This window comes from Halyomorpha halys, unplaced genomic scaffold (assembly GCF_000696795.3).
Source record: "Halyomorpha halys isolate HHAL.00 unplaced genomic scaffold, Hhal_1.1 Scaffold263.1, whole genome shotgun sequence".
Taxonomy (NCBI): domain Eukaryota; kingdom Metazoa; phylum Arthropoda; class Insecta; order Hemiptera; family Pentatomidae; genus Halyomorpha; species Halyomorpha halys.
The window spans coordinates 828539-837144 of NW_027105032.1; the positions used below are offsets into that span (position 1 = coordinate 828539).

Sequence of the window (8606 nt, forward strand, 5' to 3'; positions counted from 1 at the left end):
TATTTATGAGATCATTTATCACTATTACCTATTGCCCACAACTGTGTGGCAGATTGTAATATCTATCAATAAATAAATCTATCAATCAGTTAAAAAACATAAAAAAGTTTAACATTTTTCATTTTTCATCTTCCTTTATTTTATTTTTTTAGTTTTCTTATCTTCTATCTCATTTTGTGTTATTTTACTTATATACGAGGCCTAACCCCTGCGTATGTCTATTGACTATAACAGAGATAAATGAATAAATAAAAAAATTACAAAAAGATGATAGGCGAAATAACTACTACCTATCGCTTGATGGTCGAAACTCGTCGAAAAGTCTAAATTGAAAAGTTAATTTTACTTTGATTTATCGAATTTTCCACATGATAAATTTTTTGAGCTATTAATTTTAGTGGAAATTTTATTTCGAGATTTCTGTTATTAAGACCGAAAAGTGTAAACTTGCTTCCTTCATTGACTCAGTTCAAAATTTTGAGAAATTAACTTACTCACAATGTAAACAATTACGTTCTTACTTAGTATTGTTAAGATAGTGTACGCGTTTAGCCAGTATTATAATAAGTAAATCTATAAAACACACTTAGGTTTATTTAAAAAAAAAAAAAAAAAAAAAAAAATGAGATTCATTGAAACATTGAGTAATTTTCCCGACCTCAATTCGACATAGGGTTCGTTCGATCGTAACTGTCATGTCGTGATGAAAAAATCAGCATTTACTTAGATATAAATTAATTTAAATTGTAATACAGTTACTCTGTACTTTAAATATACGAATATATGGCAGTAATTTATAAAGTTACTTACTTTTTTCGAAGCCAGGGCATAAAAAAAAAGTTAATGATGTTTTTGTATTTTTTAAGATTTTCCTTAAATTATTCAGCTACACAGCCTCATTGATTCACTTTTGTGTTTGTTTCGAAGTTTTTTTTTTTTTAATTTATTTGATTCCTTAGTAATTAACTACTAGTTAATTATTTTAGTATTTTCTTAAATGTGTTGTATTTTTTTTTTTATTGAGAGAACTCAAATAGTAATATGACTATTTATTTATTGTAATATAGTAGTATAAAGTTTAATTACTATTCGATTTCCTTTGCCCGCGCCAATATAATATATATTTATTTATTAACATTTTTTTTTTTCTATTTTTGTCAATTTCAAAATATATTCATTATTTGTAATTTATCGATACTTTTTGTTTTATTATATTTTTATTGCTTCTTAATTTCTGCCTTGAGATATTTTTATAGATTGTATTTTTATTAGCTATATTTTAATTAGTACTATTTTATTATCTTTGTATATTTGAAACTTACATCAAGTAGGTTTTTGTTTTGTTTTTAGTTGTTATTTTTTCTTCTCTTTTGTGCAATGTTCTATAAATACCTGAGGATACCGGGTCGACTTCGATTAATCGAATTTTTCGACTTATCGGTTTTTCACTTTTCACACAGCTTTGACTGTACCTTGATAAATGCTTACTTTCTATATTTATAATTCGATATGAGAAAATAAAGAGATTGCTCGTGCACGTTATCGTTTATCTCTTATATTGGCATACCACAATACTCTTGAGTAAATATCTCTTAGTTAACTTATCTGACCTCCATTCCACCATTTTCTGCAGATATGTCCAATGACTCTGTGATTCCACATTTCTGTTTTATATCACGTTAGTATTTTTCGTTGAAGTTGGAATTGTTTTGGATTGCTTACCGGTATTTGGCCGCTTGTTTTTGAATTTATTTTTATCCCTTTCATTCTACTTCTATTTTGTTTATATGTGCCAATGTGGCACAAGTGCACAATTGCTTTTTATAATTGCGTTTAACCTGCTTATACATCTTTCTTCCTGTTCTACCAATTTTTTGATAGGGGATTTTAATAATTTATATTTTATCGTGGGGTATAAAATTTTGATGTTTTCAGTGAATTAAAAATTGTAAGCGTTAACTTATTAAGATTCATCCTAATGCAAGTTATTGAGAATATTTTTAAAATAGAAATAAAACTACTGTAGAAATATATTCTTTGTAGGAAGATAGTCAAAAAAGGTATTTAAATATTAAAATAAAACTATTTATTGTTAACCAACAACGAGTATTCTTCTACAATTTATTAGTTTAGATCTGTATTTAAAACTTTTTCACACCTGGTTGTATTTATTAGTAACTTATTTCCAGTCCACCTACATGTATACTTCCTTATATTATTAATATTATTTATTTTTTTATATACTTTATAAACATAACAATTGTTTTGAAATGTTTTTTTTATTTTGATGTTCTGTCAATTCTATAATGTTTGTATCTTGCTTTTTCATTTAGCTCTGACGAAGCCCTGCATACCTGCCTTCGAAGGTTTTTTTTGTAGATATAAAATAAATAGCATCTATATAAAATATTGAGCTCCGAATGAAAAATTAATTTTTTTTAACATTTTGAAACATTCACCATTTTTTATCACCTCTATCTATACTTGGCTGACTCATCAATTTTGACCAGCAATATGTTGTTTTCCTTCAAGTTATAAACATTGGGGGTAAAATAGCAGCCTTTTTTCTCCTCTTGGGCTCTTGTACTATGTCCTAGTTTCCGATAAGTTACAAAAGAGTTGAGCTTTGGGGTTCCACTAAACCTTTGATTTCATTTCTTATCAAATCCTCAATGCTTTTATATGATCATAAATCAAATGATTTATTTAGGATCTTATGTTCTAATATTTAGCTGATCTGGCCAGAACCAGATACTAATCCTTTCATGCTAAATTCTCTAACTACCCAAACCCATTGGTTCCTAACTTTGCTTTCTCTTCAGATGATAATAATTCCTATATAACAGAAAATAAAATGGCCTCGATACCTTCTAATTTAAAAATCTTATTGAAGTTCTACCTATGAATAAATATCTAAGAACGTGTATTATACCATTGTACTATAATTTACATCACAAATACTGTTAGTTGTAAATATCAATAATTTTTTTTTTTCATTAAGTTAGCTCAAATACCCCAAACCTCTCATGTTCCATACTCTCCCCTATTTATTAATATGTATTAAATTAATTTTTAATACCTATACCGATTCAATGCCTCGTGTATTTCTGTCGTATCGGGTACACAATCACGTTGTTCCGATCGAACTGTGAATGTCAGGGGTATATCTTGAAGGCCGCGACGAAACAAACAATTTTAGATTTATCGGACGGAAATCAAATGTTTTGGTTGTTTTGGACCAGATCCAACTGAAATCGCGGGCCCCTCACGGTCGGTCTGTAATGGATGTATGTTTGTGTGCTGTGTATATATACCTAGCTACCTCCCTCACTTCTCCTTCGTATACATTCTGAAAGATATATGGAAGAGACATCTATTATGGGATATAATGTGTCCCATAATCGATGCACATAACATATAAAACTCCAGAACCGTGTCATGCTCGAGAATTATATTATTTATATTATTAGATAAAAAAAAAACTAATTATAATCATATATTGGAACAATTTCTTTTATTTTTATATTTATTAATTTTATTTCCTTATATGCATTTATTAATAATATTCTTGTATCCATAGGAGTATTTATTGAGTTTTTTTTTTAAATTAAATATTACCCATATGCCAGACTATGTTAGATTTTATTTTATTTGGCATTTTCATCTCATATTTGTTAAAAGAAAAAAAAATTATTGAATTAAGGAAGAAAATTATATTCAGAGGTATATACGAAATTGATTGGGCAAAAAATGAAGAATGATAACAAAGAAAAAGTTATTGAAATAAAAATCAAAATATGTGAAGTAAAAAGAACTAAGAAAAAATTTAAACACTTTTTTTAAAAATATATATCTCTAACTTAACAATAATTTTCCCATTTTTTTTAAACATAAACCAATATCAATATAAATATTCAAAAATATGGTACAATATATCTATATATATGATTTTTTAAAGATTTCATTTGCTTTATTCATCATTACTAAGTTCATTTTATTGACTCATCAGTTTTACTAAAATATTTAAATTAATATGTTGGATTAATTGAAGGGACAAAATAATTGAAAATTAAATAATTAATTTTTTATTACAAAAAAAATTGCCTTGGATGCGATTTAATTAAAATAAATTTTTATATATTTATTATTGTTTTTCCCCCAAAATATAACTTTAATTATCTATTGTATCATAAATGGCTTTTGTTTTATTTATTTATTATTTTTATTATATTGAAATATAATTTTATTTAAAAAAAAAAAAATGTATTCATTTCATTCCTATAATTCGTTATTACTTAATTTTAAAATGCCTTAGCTTAATTACTTTTGAAGATTAAGAGTTCAAGTTTTATAAAAGTAATAAAATATTTTTATTTTTATTTTCCAGGTGAGTTGCAGAAATATGTAATAGTTGAAGGTAAATAAGCCCGTGGCCTTAACGGTAAAAATCGGAAGACCTCAACCTTTTTATTTTGTTGTATAAGGTATGTATTATTATGTTTAAATAATTGTTATTAAGTACATACATATGTATGTATATGTACACCTATATTTGAGTTTACCTTAAAATTATTGCTAAAAATGGAAAAAAATAGAAAAATAAAAAACAAACAGTATTTACTCAAATTCTTAGTTAATAATATATATATTATAATATTCTATATGGATAAGCTGTTTTATTTAATAAAGCTAAATTTAAAAAAATAATAACATTTAAAATAAACACAAAAGTGATTAAAAGAAAAAATTGTACAAATGAATAATTTTTAATAAAATATAAATTTTTCAATCAGCTAATTTCAATTTTAAACTTCTAGTTATTCATTAAATTAAAAGCTTTGGTACTATATTTTCACTTGGTAAAAATATTTTGTTCGAAAACAATTAAATTACATATTATTCTTTTAATAATCAGAAATTATTTTATTTGCAAATTAAAAAAAAAATCAATATTGGTACTATAATGTATATAATAATTATTTATAGTTGTTTTAATTTATCATTAAGAGTCTCTTAATCAAACTGACATTAGAAGAAAAAAATAGACTTTTTGTAAAATTAATTTAAATATAATAGAGAGTCTATTTTTTTATTTTTTATTTTAACACATTTCAATAAATATATACTTATTTTTGTATTTATTTATTGGCTACTGAAGAATGTGGTTCTAAATACGAAAATAATTTTTAGGACACCGCGTAGTCAAGAACGCACATTACTAAACGCGTTGTTTACAATTAATTTCTTCTTTTGTTGTTCTCCTTTGATGTATAACTGCAGTGGCTTTTAACCATTATTCTTAATGGGGCAATATATTCTTATTTATACGTCTTACGTATTTTGAGATTTTATATTATAGGCACTATGCACCGCTAGTGCATATTTCAGTTATTATAAATATATTATTTAGTATTCTTTATTGGAAATTATGAATTATGTTAATTTATTAGACAATAAATATTTTTCAGATTAATTAACAGCAAATAAAAATTAAAAATTTAGTTACTTTTTGGTTCTTGTAACATTTTTGGCGTATTTTTTTGTATTTATTTTTTTTTTTTATGAACTGAAATTTAAATTTTCATTTTTTTAAATCACTTATCGGTTAAAATGTGTGTATTAGATGAATTATGGTTATAGATTATTTTATTAATTTAATTTACTCATTTTAGAGACCCTTTCTCCAAATATATTTTTTTTTTATAAACGTATTTCTGTCTTCATTATCTTCTTTTTGTGAGGACGTCCACCTTTTCTTAGAAATGCTCTTTTAAGTACCCTAAATTGGTTTGGTAAATAATGAAGTTATAATTATAACTTAAATAATAAATGATGGATGGTAAATAATGAATTAATTGACTGAGTATATCTTAGCTGAATTAATTTATCCATCAAAACAATATTATATAAATAATTCTATTAATTGCAAGTATAACGTACGTATACTAATTTGAAAAGTAAATTTATTTTTAAGTAGAGTTATCTATAAGGTGTAGCATTAAATATAATAGTTATCCCTAACTAGTTTTATGCTGTAACTACAGAATTATAAAACGTATAATTACACTACACATATTATAACATAATAATTTAAATCATAAATAATTATAATTTTTACAGATTATAAAAATAGTTTGGAATAATAGTTCTTCTCAAAGCCTTAAAAAAATATATTTGCTTCAATAATTAAAGATTGCATCAGTCTAAGTTTTTTTTCTCATTTCAAGTGTTTATGTTTTTATCATCCGCATATTTGTTCTCTGATGAATCAGCACTGATTGAATCCATTTTCTCGTGAAATTTTTCCCGTTAAAAATAAAAATCTAAGAAATTTACCAATTTCTTTCTACTTTAAGATTTTAAGTAGGGAAATTTTGGGGAAAACCAATGATGGGAAATTATTTTTATAAATATATTAAATTAAGTGAAAAGTTTTAGTCAAGCCGTAGCTTGTAATAATGATGAAAGTCAATATTTACATTTGACATACCATGTAGGGTAGTAGATGACATTGTGGCTGCAATAGCGCACTCGTAGCATTTTTTGGGATATTTTTGCCCTTAAAAGTTAAAATCATGTTTTTGTAACTTCATAAACTATAGTTGATTTTAAATTTTTTTAAAAATAAAAGCTGGTCCGGAAAATTGAATTTTAAAATGAATAATTGCAATTAATTATTTAAGTGGAAACTAAACCAATACTTGTAATGTCCTTTAAATTATGAAGGTTTAAATATATAATAATTGTGAAAAAAAAAAATTTTTATTTTGGAGTTATTTTATTTCTTCACAATGAAGGATTTGACTATTGCGTGTTTATTTTTTCATATTGTATTGATTATTATTATTTCCACCCCAGTTGTTTGATTTAAAGTTTTAATTGTATTATATATTTTTTTAAAAAGTGAATTTTGCATTGCTTAAAGTGAGGATTGGCGGGTAGAAGTACTTATATATAACCATCTGAATGCGTGGCCAAGGCTTTGTAACATAATAAAGGTTTGACCTTGGTCGTCTGTAGGAGCAGTGGCTCCTAACAGTCTGTCCTACTCGAGATCTAATTCTGCTAAAAAATATTGCATCATTTCTTGTATTAATAATAATAATAACAATAATAATAATAAATAATTATACTTTATCTGTATTCTTTATTTCTTGGATGAATCTAAAAACTTCAAGTCGCTGAAGTAAAAGTTAATCAATAACCTGTCAAAATGCCCAATTGTGTCATCATCAAGACTCAATTTTTTTTTTATAAAATTTTAAAAAAATACATTTATTTTAATTTTTGTAGTTTTTTTTCATAAACCTTCAAAGATAATACTCCATTGTTTTACTTCTTGATTTAAAATTTTCAGCATAATCAAATATTGAAAGAGGAAGAATTTATGCAAAAGTTTTTAATAAACAATTTTAAATCACTTTAAAATATATTTTGAATTAAAAAAATTCTTTTAAGTATTTTAACTTATATACATATGTACACCAGTCATATAACATTAAGATCTGTTACATGGGCAAATATTCCGTTTTGAAAGGGACAGTTGTGACGCAATAATGGATGGGATATTGTCCCTTTCAATAAAATAATTTAAAAACTCGTGAAGTTGTAAAATTTGAGATTTGAGTACTTTCAAGTTGCGAATATTGTGGTAAAGATTACTCAAAATCCCTTATTATCTATTTATAGTGGTCAGGTTTCCAAAATCGTTTAGAAAAAGAATTTTGCCTTTCCCTCCCTCAATCATTAAGTTGCAACTTACATGTTTAAAAGTGTTTTGGACTAAAGCATATACATTTGGGAATATTACATGGTAACTGAATTTTTATTTTATTAATTGAAATTTTTAGCACCGGGGGCTTTTTCATAAATTTTCGAAAGAATCTTCAGGGGAATTTATTTTTTTAAAGAGATTTATGTTGATATTAAGTTATGGTAAGTTACTACTATTTGAACGTAGAACATTGTAATTAACAAAATTTATCACCGTGTTAAAGTTTCTATTTTGTCAGTTTATTATGTTTAACGATTGGACGTCTCATTTATAGTTACCTATTTTCATATTTAATTTGTTTAGAACGTACCTGGGTTTCAAAAAAGATGATGGTCGAGTTATTGTTTAATTTGGTATCTTAAAAATACAATAAAAAAAAAGAAAAAAAAAAGGACTCTGATCCTTATTTTTTTTATTTAAGAACACTTTTAAATATTAAAAAAAAGAGGAAAAAAAGGATTGGAAGGTTTGCTCTGCGCGCTGCCAAATTACGAATACCAGAATTAACGGAAGCAGTTCAAATCAAGGTCGATGTAAGAGTCGTTGCCATGTGAGGAAATAATTGTGCGGGGAACACAATCCTATACCAAAGGGGGGGATATGCCTTAAAAAAAAAAAAAAAAAAAAAAAGAAAGAAAGAAAAAAGTATGCATTTGGAATAAATAATACCTTATATTGATTGAGACTGAAGGTAAACGTGAATTCCGTCTGACTTGGATGCATGAACTTTGTCAAGACACGTAAAAAAAAAGTAATTAATGATGCCATCGGTAGTAAAACATGATAACTAATTTTTTTTTATGAATTAAAGGTTTTAGAAACAACTTTTTTA

At 25.3% G+C, this 8606-nt stretch overlaps 1 protein-coding gene across 21 annotated transcripts in view; it reads left to right on the top strand.

Annotated features, from left to right (window-relative positions):
- Positions 1 to 8606, top strand: part of Ufd4 (ubiquitin fusion-degradation 4-like) — a 117154-nt gene that overhangs the window by 50052 nt on the left and 58496 nt on the right. For 3 of the 21 annotated variants that reach the window (XM_067048016.1, XM_067048027.1, XM_067048029.1), the window contains one exon: positions 4388 to 4484. The exons of the other annotated variants lie outside the window; for them this stretch is intronic. The gene's annotated coding sequence lies outside the window, so the exon portion shown is untranslated. The remainder of the gene's footprint in view (positions 1 to 4387; positions 4485 to 8606) is intronic. 21 annotated transcript variants of the gene reach the window in all.